This window comes from Cryptomeria japonica, chromosome 1 (genome assembly GCF_030272615.1).
Source record: "Cryptomeria japonica chromosome 1, Sugi_1.0, whole genome shotgun sequence".
NCBI lineage: Eukaryota > Viridiplantae > Streptophyta > Pinopsida > Cupressales > Cupressaceae > Cryptomeria > Cryptomeria japonica.
The window spans coordinates 313,035,085-313,050,043 of record NC_081405.1 but is presented as its reverse complement, the minus strand read 5'-3'; the positions used below and the strand labels follow the sequence as shown (position 1 = coordinate 313,050,043).

The window sequence follows — 14,959 nt, the reverse complement described above, 5'->3', positions numbered from 1 at the left end:
TGCACTGTGATCTTCTATGGGTGTGGATGACAATGAGGATGTCTTTTGCCCGTGGTCTATCTTATAGCCTACCCTAGCCCTCGCCCTCATTTCCCGAGTCAGTATTCTTCATCTTGTGACTCTGTCACTTTATTCGCTCAACCCATTCTATCCCATCTTTCTTATCGAGAGATTGTCTGCAATCTTTTCAGACATTTTCATCCAATCTCTCGAGGGGGCATATAATTCCCATCTTGGGGCAACTCTGTATCAGTTCATCTTATTTTCTTTGAAACAACGCGACAAGCCGCATTGTCTCAAAGAGGGGCAAAATGTAGACACCTAAAATTGTCATGTTTAATTAAATAAAAATTTTATTTATTTAATTATCTAAGCTTAATTCTTCTATTAATTAAATAAATCTTTATTTATTTAATTAATTCATTTATCCTCTTCTAGCCTTATTTCTCATTTAAATAAATACATTTATTTATTTAAATTATCCCTTTTCTAAATTAAATAAATATTTTATTTATTTAATTGTCCTACTTCTTCTATTAATTAAATAAATCTTTATTTATTTAATTAATTCATTATCCTTTTCTACACATGACACATGTCATTCATCTCTTATTTCCTACACTACCTACCTCTTTCATTATTTTGGTATTTCTTATACCTACCCTCTAATCCTAGCCGACCTCTCTTTTTACACCTCTCAATCTTAACCCTCCATTTCTTATTGTGTCTTCTATTTAAGGAGATGCTTTCTTCATTGTCAAACCCTAATCCCTAATGACTAATGACTGATTTTGGAGTACTTGGCTACACTACAATTCTACTTGCAACCACATTCCGTTCTTTATTGAGCTCTTGTGCACATAAAAATCTGAGAGCAAGCATATCAAACAAGATCAATGGAGATAGGAAGAATGGAGATCAAAACCCTAGTGGACATGTGATGGTATAATCTTTGTGATTTTGAGTTATTTGCATTGTCTTAGGTTATCTTCATATGTTATGGTGGATCTTTGTTCATTGTTAGGCTAGGGTTTGGTGGTTGAATCCATTTTAGTCTTTCAATTTTGTTGTTTATTGCTATCCATTTTCACCATATACAGCAGCAAATCTAATACAGTTATGAACACTTGAGGCCCCGGTTGGACTTATTCAATTTTTAATCTCAATGTCAAGTTCAGGACCGACTTCTTCATCAACATTACCCTCATTTAAAAAATATCTCTCTCGTTACCAACTCTCTCATTTGATGGAGTGCGGGTACCACCAAATAGGTATTTGTCAGATGTGTCTTCCTTGAGTGAGGGAAATGTAGGAATAGTCGATGAAAGTGAGACATGTAGTAGGTCTAAAATAGGGAGATCAACTAGATGTCAAAAGATTTGAAGAAAATTCAATAAATGCATGAAATTTTTCCTTGCTCAAGGGGGGTCATGTTCTTATGATGATGAGACCAAAGGTGACATTGAGGCACCCTTGAGGTACAAACATCTATAGAAACAATGAGTACCCAAGGAAATTCCTCCAATAAACACTGATTTTTGTGTTAACAAGAGGATATATTGCATAGCACCATTGTTGTTACATGGTTTGGCCCTATTTTCCATGGATGACATAAAAGTTTGTTCAACAAAGTTTCTCAATTGATGGAGTATGTTGGACCTTGTTACAATTACAAAAATTGGATGCAGATTGTTCGATATAAAAAAAGCATGCGTAGGTATGCACTTTGAGCAAATTATATAGACCAAAAAGATAATGATCAAAGTAAATGAGTGGCTATATACATTGATGGAAGGCCAAAAGCAATAGGGAATATTGTAGGTTTTATAAATAGTACGTGACCTGGGTCAACTAATAAGCAACCCAATTGCATATTTGAGGCACGTGAGGGAAATCGTGTATTCATATGTGCAATAAAATCAATAAGTGCAGCGAAAGAGTTGCTAATCGATTACAATTTGAATCATATAGATACAAACAAAGTTACTAACATAGGGGTGGTACGTATTATATACCATTGAAACCAACTTCCAATTAATGACTCCAATATACCATCTTATTATTAAGTTTTTTTGCTAAGTCTATTGGTTTCATTTCGCTAACGTGTTTATATTTTTTCTTTGTCACAGGGCGACCTGGATCCGTCATATAACACAGACAAGGATGTAGGTCCTGACACTTCTACTGAGCAGGTAAACCTCATTATAATTGTACAAATTAGATAGAAGTAGACTGTTACATTATTATGTTATTTTCTTGAGTGTTTTGGAGTAATTTTGATAGTGTTAATAATATTCTTGTCACAGACGGATGTTCGAGGAAAGGGAAAGGAACCTCCCTTACATCAATACCTCAACACAATATTAAGTGATGAGAAGTACAGAATTTCCACAAACCCTGTAGAAGTGATAAAAATGTTTATCACAAAAATTAATAAAGAGATTGTTTCTTTGGTATGCATGAACCCTCAAACTGATGAGATAAAAGATAGGCTGGATCAATTGATGCAGGTAGCAAAAAACATGCGGGTAAGCAGTAATGAAACCTTTAATTATATCAAAAGTTCAATAATGGTTTATATTTTATACTCTTTTATCTCACTAACTAAAATATGTGCATGTTTTTTTTACAAAATTTCATGTGTCATCATCAACCTAGTGGACATGATTAGGGTATTGCAAGTAGTGTAGGTGATTACCATGTTCTATATATTAAAACTACTCCTTCTTTGGACTTGTGAACATTCTTTTTTAATGCTAGTGTTATTTAAGCAGGCCTTTCCCTGTCTATACTATTTCTCTCTCTTTAGAATGAATAATAATAATTTTTGTGTGTATATATGATTGTAATAACAATTTATTAAAATGTTAATAAAGTATTTAGTTGCACAATTAAAAGTTCTCATTTTATCTGATTTGATCACTGGTGATGTCTATGGAAGATATTGATTTCTTTCCTTTATATCTCTTTTAACTTTTCTTTGAAAGACCAACAATACAGAATGGAACTTGACGACCAATCATCCACACTAATATTCAAACTGGAACTTTACTTCAAATCATAAAAACATAAGAAAGCACATTGAAGCAATCTAAAGAAAATAAATTGATCTCAAGGAAATAATCAAATGATTGAACAAATAGATGTCATCAAAGATAAATAGAACATCTGATCTTCATAAAAATAGAGAACATGAGAGAATCAACTGATAAAGAGAACATTTGATCTTCATATAAATAGAGAACATGAGAGAATTAACTGATAATGTACTTCACCAATGTAGCATTTCCAAAAAATAAATAAGAGAATTATGTTTGAAAGTGAAAGGACATACCCTTTCATTAAGACTCAAACTAAATAAAGCCTAATTAAAAAATAACTAACTAGCCTAACTGACTACCGGTCCACAGAAAACATATTACATAAATCTCTTAAAGAACCACAGTTTGTTTCATTAGACACAAGGGCTAATTGCCCAGAACTTCATCTCACTTCTAAATATGCTCCAAATAATTCTCTAATTTGAAAGTATTTGCATCAAAGATGACATCTCGAACAATGTTTTCCAAAGTGATAAACTGCTCCATCTATGTTGTGGTCTCCATTATATCAATCCCATCCATCTAGGCAACATTAAGGGCAACATCAAGAAGACTTTGACATTCAGAAATCGACTTGTCTTTATCCTTAATTTTCCCTCTCTGATCAAATAATGTAGGAATTCCATGTTTGACCGTTTCCTTGCATTCATCATATTCTATTTGCAATTGGGCATCAGATTTGTCATGTTTTTCCAGGAGCATGTTAATTTTATCAATCTCTTTTGCATTTGCTCCTTGTCAAGTTTTCTCATGTAACTTCACACCCAATCTGTTCTTGATACTATTGTGAGACACATCATTATCCATATTCTTTTGGAAAATAATTTAGAACTGCACTTATTTAAATCAGATCTGCACTCCACATTTCCAAATTCTCCCCCCTCTCAAATGAGGTTCTCTTCTCCCTTTTATATCTTATTATTGAGAGAGTCACATCTTTTCCTTCCATTTCTTTTGATGATTCATTAACTTAATTAAATTTAATTAATTATTTTAATTATATTCTTTAATAATCTAATTTAATTTTCTTTTTTTTTTTAATTCTTTTGTATTTTAATTTACTATTATTAAATTATATTTCAAATTAGGGACATTACAAAGACCAATAAGATAGCATGAAGTTTGACAACATGAGATAGCAAATTGAAGCAATCTAAATAAATAGATTCCATGGACTATCTTTTGTAAGGACTATACTAGTTTATCACTTACACTGCCTTCTTGTCACAAATTTACATACCTTTGTCCTGCATCAAAACCTACCTTCCTTATTCTCCTTCATACTATTATATCATTAAGATTAGCATTGAACAATTAATAAAGGTTCATATTTCTTTACAAATCTTAATAAAGGTTCATCCTTGTTTACAATTATTGCAATTTTTATATATTTAATGTATTATTCTTCAGGTGCTCCCAATGTTCTTGTGGAAAAGCCACCTCATTCGAGGTTATCCCCATCTGTATTGCTGACTACAATGTTGGCAACAAGCATCATGTAGACGTCCTCTATTGATCATTATGTTGACCCGCCCACTGTTGGTAGATCCCTCTTTTTCTCTCTCTTTTGTTATGCATTTATTTCCCTTGAAGTGTTATTTCTTGGGGGCATTTCATAGTGGATTTATTTTCTATAGTAGGAGATACACATGAGGATGCGCCAAAGGTGAATACTAGTGATAACATACCTTCATTTCTTGGATCTTCCTATATTGCTAGTATGGGAATGTTGTAGGCCACATTGGTGGTGAGTGACAAAGAATTGATTCCCTTGAAGATATAGAAGGTTCCAGGTACTTTAAAATTATTATTATATATAGTGTAATTGCAATTTACTTAGTGATCACTCATTTTGGACTAATTATCCCATCATTTTTTGCAGGAAATGATATTTTTTATAAAAATCTTAATGACATTGCATTGGAGATGTTTGGGCCCACCATACATAAAAGGGGGAACATCATATGTGAACTAACCCTAATCCACCATTTTTATTTCACATTATTTCTAGAATACCTTTCCTTTGATCCATTTCTTGAACTATATTAAAGGTAGCTTCAATTAATTTTTGAATCTAATAGGTTTGTTTTTGCTTAAAAGGTGGAATGACCAAGAAAACAAGTTCAAAGATGAACTCACAAACCGTATGGTTGAGTTGTTTGGAAATGACACATTTGACAAAACCAAGCTCCTTGAAAAAGATGACACATATCTAAAGTATGTGAGGGACCAGTACAAGACACATTTAGAGAAGAATGTAAAGTACGAGCGTCCTTCCATGATTCCAAAGAGGGAGTGGCAGGACTTGATTTTGGATGCGAAGGAGAGAATTAAAAGGAAAACGGGAAATATTCCACCAAACGCTAGAAGAAGGTATGTGATACTATTAAGAATGTAATTATGTACTAATTACTCTTTATATTTATATAATCTAACATATTTAAAACTTTTCATAAACTGAGTGACACGTGAAAGGCAACCAAGGAAAGACAAGAAAAGAACGGGCAACATAGACTCAGCTTTGGTGGTTATATGAAACTTTCCGCACTAATTGCAAGTATCAGTAAATGAAATATTGCATCAAAAATTTATAAATTGCAAAACTTTTTTTTTATCAAACAATACAAGAAAAATTCACAAAACTAAGCATAAATGCAGGGCTCTAAATTCAATAAAGTGCCCACACAAGATGACATGAGAATTGCCTACTAGCAAGGCTATACAACCGTGGCTAAGTGGTTACGAGAATTGAGTGGGTAAACATGAGATTCTGGTGCATCCGTCACATAGGTAAATAAGCTATATGAAAATAATTTCAAATTGAATACTTTACCAATAATCTATTTGATGTTAAGTTCCAACATAAAGTGAATTTATTTGTTTTAATTAAGAAAGCAATTATAACAATGCACATGACATTGGAATGCAGCCTGACAATCGTGGAACACAACCTCCACATGAAGGTACAGATGTGCATCCCAGTAGTGGAGGTATCCATTTGCTATTCAATTTTTTTATGTAATTATTAATACAAATAAACATCTTAAATTGTAATTGGTGTAGAAATTAATGTAACATTTTTTGTTAATATTTAAGAGCATGTAGTCGGTGGTGACCAAGTGGAGCATGATCTGGGTAGACAATATCAAGAACGTAATGTTCCCTAGTCAGGTAAAGAGGACCATTATTATTCCTTTAAACAAATTTAATTTCAATTGGTGTATTAATTAATGTAACCTTTCATATTTCAACTCTAGAGGATCTAGAGGGTGTTCAGCATGTTGAGGTTGAGGCTAGACAAAATGATTTTGAAGATGATGTGGCCCCATCAGGTAAAGAGTGCCATGGTTATGTTCTTTAAATTAATGAAATACTTGTAACAAAAATAAAAAATGATTTGAATTTAACCCATTTCTTTCTTATTGCAGAGGATCCCCCTTTACATCGGTGTCCTCGTCCTTAGAAGAGGACTAAGCATAAATCGAGATCACGAGAAAAGGACAGAACAACTAAAGAGGGGGAAACTAATGAAGAAAATGATGCTCCACTTAGTCTTTACATAGCTTCAAAAAAAAAAAAAACAGGTGATTTTAATCTACATTATTTGATAATGACTAATTTTTATGTGTTAATGAATGTAATTATGTGCTAATAAATGTTCATGAATGGTATGTGTTAATTAATATTGATGAATGTTGCATGTTAATGAGTTTTAATGAATGAATTTTATATTTTATTAATGGATGAAACAATGAATGAATGTTAGATGTTAACGGGGAATTTAGAGTGATGTTAGGGGGGGGAGGGGCCAAATGAGCTTCCACCTTCATGTGGTTGGCTCTGTTAAGTAGAAAATATTAAACTTTTCTCAAAACCAAGTGAATCTCAATAAGATAACACACTTTTCAATATTTCATTATGTTGCACAATTAATCTTATTGAATAATGTATATTGAATCTTAATTGCAGGGTTCAACAAAGCCAACATGAACAACAACACCAAAAGTAAGTGAGGTTATTTTTGTTTTTTTTCAACAAAAGTTGTTTTTGATGTGATAAGGGCTGTAGAGCTAGCTAATGTGTATCATGAACTAGTTAAGTATTTGTTGATGGTAAGGAAAAAGATTAAAGAGCCAAAGGTTGACAGTGAGCTTATCTATGCATATGCTAAGATTTTTTATGTTTTTTTTTTTCAACAAAAGTTGTTTTTGATGTGTGTTTTTTTTTTTCTAATCTATAAAAAAGTATTGTGAGATTAAAATTAACATTTTGGATATTCATGATTTTAGTCAAAGGCACCTATTTATTTTCATGATAATCTAGGAAGGTTCATCTAGTAGTGTTATGTGTAACTGTGAAGGTGAGAAATTGATATTTTTTGTGTTCTAATATTTAATTTTTGTTCCAAGTGGATGACTTGGAAGAGGTCAGCGATTACTATCAAAATAGGGGTTGCTTTGATGAACTCATATCTTTGATGGAAAGTGGTTTGCGGTTGGAGAGTGCACATATGGGCATCTTTATAGACCTGGGCATCCTATATGCCAGATATTGCTCGGACAAGCTTAATGAACATATCAAATTATTTTTGACACAACTCAATATACCCAAGGTTATCTGTGTTTGTGATGAGAAACAACACTGGAAGGAACTTACATATTTCTATATTCAAGATGATGAATATGATAATTCTTCCACTACTATCATAAAACATTCTCCAGAGGCATGGGATCATATGCAATTAAAAGATGTTCTAGTTAAAGTGGCCAATATTGAATTGTACTACAAAGCTATCCACTTTTATTTGCAAGAACACCCAAATCTTATTAATGACCTCTTGAATGTCCTTGCCCTTAGGGTAGACCACACACGAGTGGTTGACATCATGCGTAAGGTATGGCTCTCAAATTTTTTATTCTATTAGTGTTTTTAGGATTACTAATATGTCTTTCACTTGGGTATTAAGTTTTTCTAGATGTTCTCTTTAGAAACTATTTGGTTTGGAAAAATTTCATGAGTATCTTTTTTTCTGTTGTATTTGTTATCCACACTAGACATCTTTGTCTTGTGAAGTTGTACATGGTTGCAGTACAGAGCAACAATGTAGTTGTTGTTAATGAGGCTTTGAATGAAATTTATGAAGAAGAGGAAGATTATGATAGGCTTCGAGAATCTATAGATATACACGATAACTTTGATCATATAGGGCTTTCTCAGAGGGTGAGAGGAACTTCTCTATTGGTTATTTCATTTAGGTTAGAGTTGGATGTAACTTAGCATTTGAATAGTTTTCTAATGATCTTGAATTTCAATTAGGTTGAGAAACATGAACTTCTTGAATTCTGCCATATTGCTGCTTTCATTTACAAGAAAGCGGGAAGATGGAGACAGTCTTGTGCTGGTTCCCAAAACCACAAATTGGAAACCAAAGAGTTTTGCCACTTCTCTTGGTGGTTTCAAATCTATTTTGGCCAATGAACGAGAATGATCGCCAGATCAAATTCCCCTACACTTCAGGCTTTGCTAAACCAAGGTGGGTGAACCTATACCTGAAACCTAAATCTTCCAGTTAAAGGCTTGTCTATAACAAATTTTCAAAAAACAGTGACCCTTTGAGGAGGCAAATGATTCTTGAATTCTATCTAGTTATATTTATTGCTTGCTGAAAATTATGAAATGCTTACTTATAAATGTTTATGAAGTTGTGCCAGTATAAATTAAAAGTATGATTTCTTGATGAAGATTGCTTCTAAAAATACTCGATTTAATTATATTAGAGCAACAACGGACCAGTGTCTTCATCCCTTATTGATTTCATACTATTTCAAATTGAAAGATCCTACGTATAACCATGGAGATAGTTTTAATAACTTGTTTTCAAAACAAGACCATTATATCAAAAGTATCTATATGGATTGTAACTGAAATATAAAATGCAGTTAGTCTTATTGAATTTTGACTTTGCTCTGAAAGACCAATAAGACAATTTGAAACTTGCCAACCAACCTTTCAAACTGATGCTCAAACTAGAAATTAGTCTCAATCACAATAGAATAAGATAGAACATTGATGCAATCTAATAGAATAAATTTATCACATGGAACTAATCAGTCAATTGAAAAGAATATACCATTCAGAATGAAGAACACTTGAAATTTATATTGAAAATAGATAATCAAACCGGTTGATTTCAATATGTATCATCCATTAACTTTGATATTTCCAGAAAACAAACTGCATAAGTGTTGTATAAAATTGTCTTGATAAGATCATAAAACTTGAGGTATCAACCCCACTTGTTCTAAAATATCCTCCATTTATATATGAGGATTTTTTTTGAAATTGAAAGGGCGTACCCTCTCATTAAAACTAAAACTAACAAAAACTAATTAAAAACTAACTTCCTAAAAACTGTCTTTACAATATGAACATATTATAAAAACATAGAAAAACATGACTCTAGGTTCCAACTTAGACATCAGGTCTGGTCTCCTAGCATCTTGCCACACTTCTGGATATGCTCCAAGTACTTCTCTGACTTATATGTGTCTGCATTGTGGATGATATCCCTGACAATGACTTCCAACGTGAGAAATTTTTCCATCTGTTTCACAGTCTTTTTCAATTCAATTCCATCAATTTGGACAATATCAAGGGCAACATTAAGAAGACTATGACATTTTGAGATCCATACATCTTTATCCTTTATCTCAACCTTCTGATCAATTAACTCTAGGAAACCATGCTAAATAGTGTGTTTGCATTCATCATATTTAAATTGTAATTGTTCATCAAATTTATTGTGTTTAGCCAACAACCTCTTTATTTTTTCAATTTCTTTTGTTTCCGCTTTGGCCATTGTTTTATCATGCAACCTTCTTCCCAATTTGTTTGAAATTTTGTTTTGTGAAACTCCATTGTCCATGTTCTTTTGAAATACTGTCTAGAATTATTTCAGAAATCCTTGTAAAACCTCAAATCTTTTAGTTGGTAATACAACAACAATATCTACCCCCACACTTTGCATCTATTTTAATATCCTTTTATTTTCTTGCTGAAACTCCTCGCATTTTTTCTTCCATTGAGAGCTATCTAGAGTAAGAACCATTGGCACCTGTTGCCCACTTCTCCTTAGCATTTCTTCATACAATGCCTTGTACTGGTTCCTCTCCCTCGCTACTCTGGCCATCTGTGCTTTATTGAATTTTGAAATATCAACTCCGATATTAGCAGAAATAATTGGATCAATTTCACCAACTTTTAGTTTCATCATATGGCCAAAGGCCTTGTCAACATCAATGATCTTTGGTCTCTTGTTGGGAGGGTACAGAGCCCATAACAACAAAGCTTCCTCATCCTGATCAAATCTTGAACCAATAAATATATCATTTACACCTTGTATTTCTAATTTGAATTCCTTGTTTTCTGAATGGAATAAATTGTCAAAGATAAAAGAAGCACTAAGGTCCCATCCGGGAAACAAAATCACCCCAGCCTCTGTAAGAAGTTGCCTCCCCTTTTGAGGGGTCATTGTGGTTATCTCTGCATCAATTTTCTCTTTTAATTTATTTAACAACTCAGCCTCATTATCAGGCATTATGTTGGGAATAGAGTCCCTCAATTTGTTCCCTTTAAAATTGTACAAGAATGATTTAAATTATTTGTAATGAATAAAAACATCATCAACAACAAAAGAAAATAACTCCTCTAACCAAGAGTCAGCATGAACTTCTAATGCTATATCTATTTGGCCCTGCATGTCTGGCTCTTCTTCCTTCTCTGGCACTTGGCATCTAGAGACAACTGTATTCTCATCAGATTCACTTTATGTCTCCTCCTCCTCGGTTTCAATTTCTTGGAGTCTTTGTCTCTTTTATGCCATTTCATTATTCAGTTGATCAATTACCTCTTGGGCCTTTGCATCCTCTATGTTCCTGAAGATATCTTTAGCCTCAATAATGACATGCAGATAACCTCCCAAGTTCTGCCTCTTCTTGCAAGAGTGAATGAATCCTTCAGGATCATAGTTTTTCCTGGCATAATGCTCAAACAAATTGTATTATTCTATCAGCTTCTTATCAATTATTTCATAAGCTTTGGTTGACACTATGGTGAAATCACAAAAACTTAGTGTCCCAGACAAGAAGGCTTGCTTATGCATATCTGCAAAATGTTTATCATTGGACATACTCAATTGCCTCACAATCTCTAGATAATCTATTATGTCTGGTACTAGTTTTGGTAGCATGTAGGGTCTCCCCTCAAATCCATATACTCTAAAACATGTTAAATACTTATTCACAAACTAGTTCCCCCAGTTATGATCAACAATGTGTCTTTCATCATAATCCCTTGGTCTTAGGAACTTTTTGATCTCGTCAAAGATAGACCCTTCACTTGAAATCCCATACATTCGATACAATGGCATCACAATAAGTTCTTCAAACTTAATATAGTTGGACCTCTTATATCAAGAATCCCAAAGAGATGTATACAATTGGATGAGCTTCTCCTTACCTTCCCTATTATTGGTATTTAATTTTAGGCCCTCGAGCCAAAAAACCTTTACATATCCATAAAATTACACTAGATGCATCAGTAGTGAATAAAATTTGAAATTGGGATGAGTATCATCCCTAAGGTTTAAAAAACATTCATGCAACCTCTCCACCAGATATGTTGCATAGTCAAAAGGCCTAGGTTCATACATTTGTATATCTGAGGCTAACACTAGCGGCCCAGTGCTTGCTAGATCAGGCACCTCCACCCCTCCTACTTGCCCACATGACATATATGTGTACTGCAAGTAGTGTCCGAACAAATCAATGTTGAATGGTGGCCCATCTTACTCTATTAATTTTCCTACCTACCTCTTGTGAATGGTAATTTTCTAGCCGATATATGTAGTGTCCATTCTGAGGTATTCTTCCTCCAACTCCCTAAGGATAAGGGCTTATCAGGACTAGGGTCTAAATTTAAAACCTCATTTATTGTACCCATATAAAATCTAATAAATGCTTCCCCATTTGGGAGTTGAATGCACCTCTTCACCGAATTATAATTCCTCACCAAAACCTCTAGCAATCTTCTGTTTACAAAAACATTGGGGACTATTAGCTTACCTAAATTTGTCATCCAAGGACTATAGAGTGACATCTCTGACCTCTCTATACTTGTCTTCTAATTTGTCTCTCCCCAACAGGTGCTGCTTTGACCTTCTGGATTTTGGGTCGGGTGCCTGCATTTGGTCTATCTTGTCTTGGTTTAATCTCCTGACTAAAGGCACCTCTTCATTTTTTTCTTTCTTCACCTTAGAGTCAGAGCTCTTGGCTACCCTCTTCTTTCCTGGTGAATGTGAAGCTTCCATTTCTATAATTACAATCCTCTGCTCTATTTTTCAGAGGTGCATTGTGTTCTATCTGTGTATTCTTCTTTCACCAACATAGTATTTAGACAACACAATTTCTAATTTTGCCATATTCTTTTGTAATAATGAACTTCTCATAAAATTTTCCTCATACGAACCATAGATGCATCTATTGCAAGTATTAAATAGAAGATTTTTAAAAATTTTGAATTTGAATTTTGATATGACAATGACTCATCGACATATGTCTCCTTGATGAATATTTCCCTTTTGGAGCTCTTTGAACAACCCTTTATCTACTTTGACATCTTACTTTCTCTTATTGGGATACCCTAAGCCAATGACTCCTTTTCCTCCTCATTGGTATATCTCAAACCAATATTCTCATTGGGCATCAGGTTAGCTCATTTAGCATTATCACAATAGGCATTATTTCCCCGATGGGCTTCACTATCGGCATAGCTCCTCCTGATGCAACCAACTTCATCACCATGAGTCTTCCTGATAGTGTCTTCACTATGCTCAATTAGTCTGCTCCTTCATCAGGTATTGAGGTAATTCAAAATGAAACATACCTATAACCAAAGTCTTCCCAATAGAGTATGTTCCATTAGTATATGTTTCAATGATGATTTCTTCGAGCGTTGGGGTGGCTCAAAGTAACATAGACTAATCTCTTTGGTTATATGGATGGATTCTTCTTTTTGCCACTCTTATCAGTATGTCATACCGATAGCCTCATCAGCTATCGGCAAGACAATTCTCCACTACTGCTGCTAGTGTTTACTATGCGGATGGGTCATATCAGTAGTTTTTTTCTGATGCATCAATTCTTCACAACTTTTCTCCTTGATTGGTATAACTTCTTCCAATGAGTACAACTCTGGCTTGCTACGTTCTTTCATCAGTATATGGTATCTCGATGCAAAATTGGTCTTTGTTAGTTTAAGTTCCCTCATCGATATAACATACCAATAATGTGAAATTTCAATCATTTTCAACTTCTTTAAGATACAAAAATTGATAATGAATTTAATACAATCTGAACAAAAACTTTGTTCTGCATGGGAGCTTTACCCTTTTTGATAATTACTTGTGCACTTTGATCAATCCTAAGAGCCTATTTGTTAGGCCTCCTCACCTCAAAAGGAAACCCAGAGTGCTTCATCTTGTCTCAATGCCACCCTCAATATCCCCACTTGATGGTTGAATCTCTAGAGATTGCCACAAATGGATGGAGATTGTCACTACAAGATTGCACCTACACATAAAACCCAATAGTAACTATTCTAATGGAAAAAGTGCTCAATATATAAAAGGAAATTATAAAAAAATAGAATTTTTAAGATCATAATTAATTTTAAAAATTATGTGCTAACATGTTGCACTATCTAAAAAGGATAATCTTTACAAGGATGCAATGGAAACTACTTCTCAATCGCGTGACCGTGAACTTGCAAAGGAATTACTGGTGTATTTTGTGGAATAGGTATACAATTGGTAAAACATATAGCTGGTTGTTCTCTCTCATAGGCTAAAGTATATTTTCAATTTTCATTTTTGATTGGGGTATTGAAATGGGGCGTACTTTTGCATTTGGAATTGCAAGGCAACAAAGAATGCTTTGCTTCATGCTTGTTCATAGACTTTGGAACTTGTTTGGATGAATAATATGATTGAATTTGTGTTTCCATACCTACTTCAGGTTCTTGATATACTCTAATGATTCTTGTGAATATTTTAAGTTTCTCTTTAATAAACATTTTAAATCTTCTATAGAATTAAATAGCTGATATTCAAAAAAAATCTTTTTCAAAGTTCATTCAAGTATACACGACAAAAGTTGATGAGCTTGTTAAGGACAAGTTAGAGGTTGTCCAAGAAGATAAATCCAAGGAGAAAGAAGAGAAAGATCTTGTTTCTCAGCAAGTATGCATTTTGCTTAATTGAGCCTCAAGGAGAACTTATTCTACTCTACTGACGGTTTTTAAAAATTCTAATAAATATGTGCCTATTTTGTTTACAAAATATGTATGCTCAACTTCTTCCGCTTGCTTTGCCAACACCTCCAATACCTAGCATGGAAGTGGGCATGGGAACTTTCTTTCAACCAAGTATGGGTGGAATGGATATACCTCCCATGCCAGCTTATGGTATGCCACCTATGGGTGGTTGTTGATTGGATTGAAGAACTTAACGTTGGATACAATTCTTTAACATACATGGTTTTTTGAGGCTGGTCTTCGAGTGGAAAGATTAGATTGTCAAATTGTATTTATTGTCATTTTGTTGGTTGATACATAATAATGAATCTTTAGTATTATCGTATTGGTCAATCAGTTCAAATATTTCCATCCATCAAGCACAACATCCTCATTGAATAAGTAGTGAGAGTGCCATCAGAATTTTGACGCCCACCCAATTTATACCGACGCTAGAACCATCGCACATACAACATCCTCATTGGTGCGGATGCCCTAGTTGTCATTGG

The 14,959-nt window shown here is 33.7% G+C and overlaps 1 pseudogene; it reads left to right on the top strand.

The window, feature by feature from the left end:
* The first annotated feature begins 7,512 nt into the window (after nt 1–7,512).
* LOC131035281 (clathrin heavy chain 2-like) lies at nt 7,513–14,647 on the top strand (annotated as a pseudogene).
* Nucleotides 14,648–14,959: the final 312 nt, after the last annotated feature.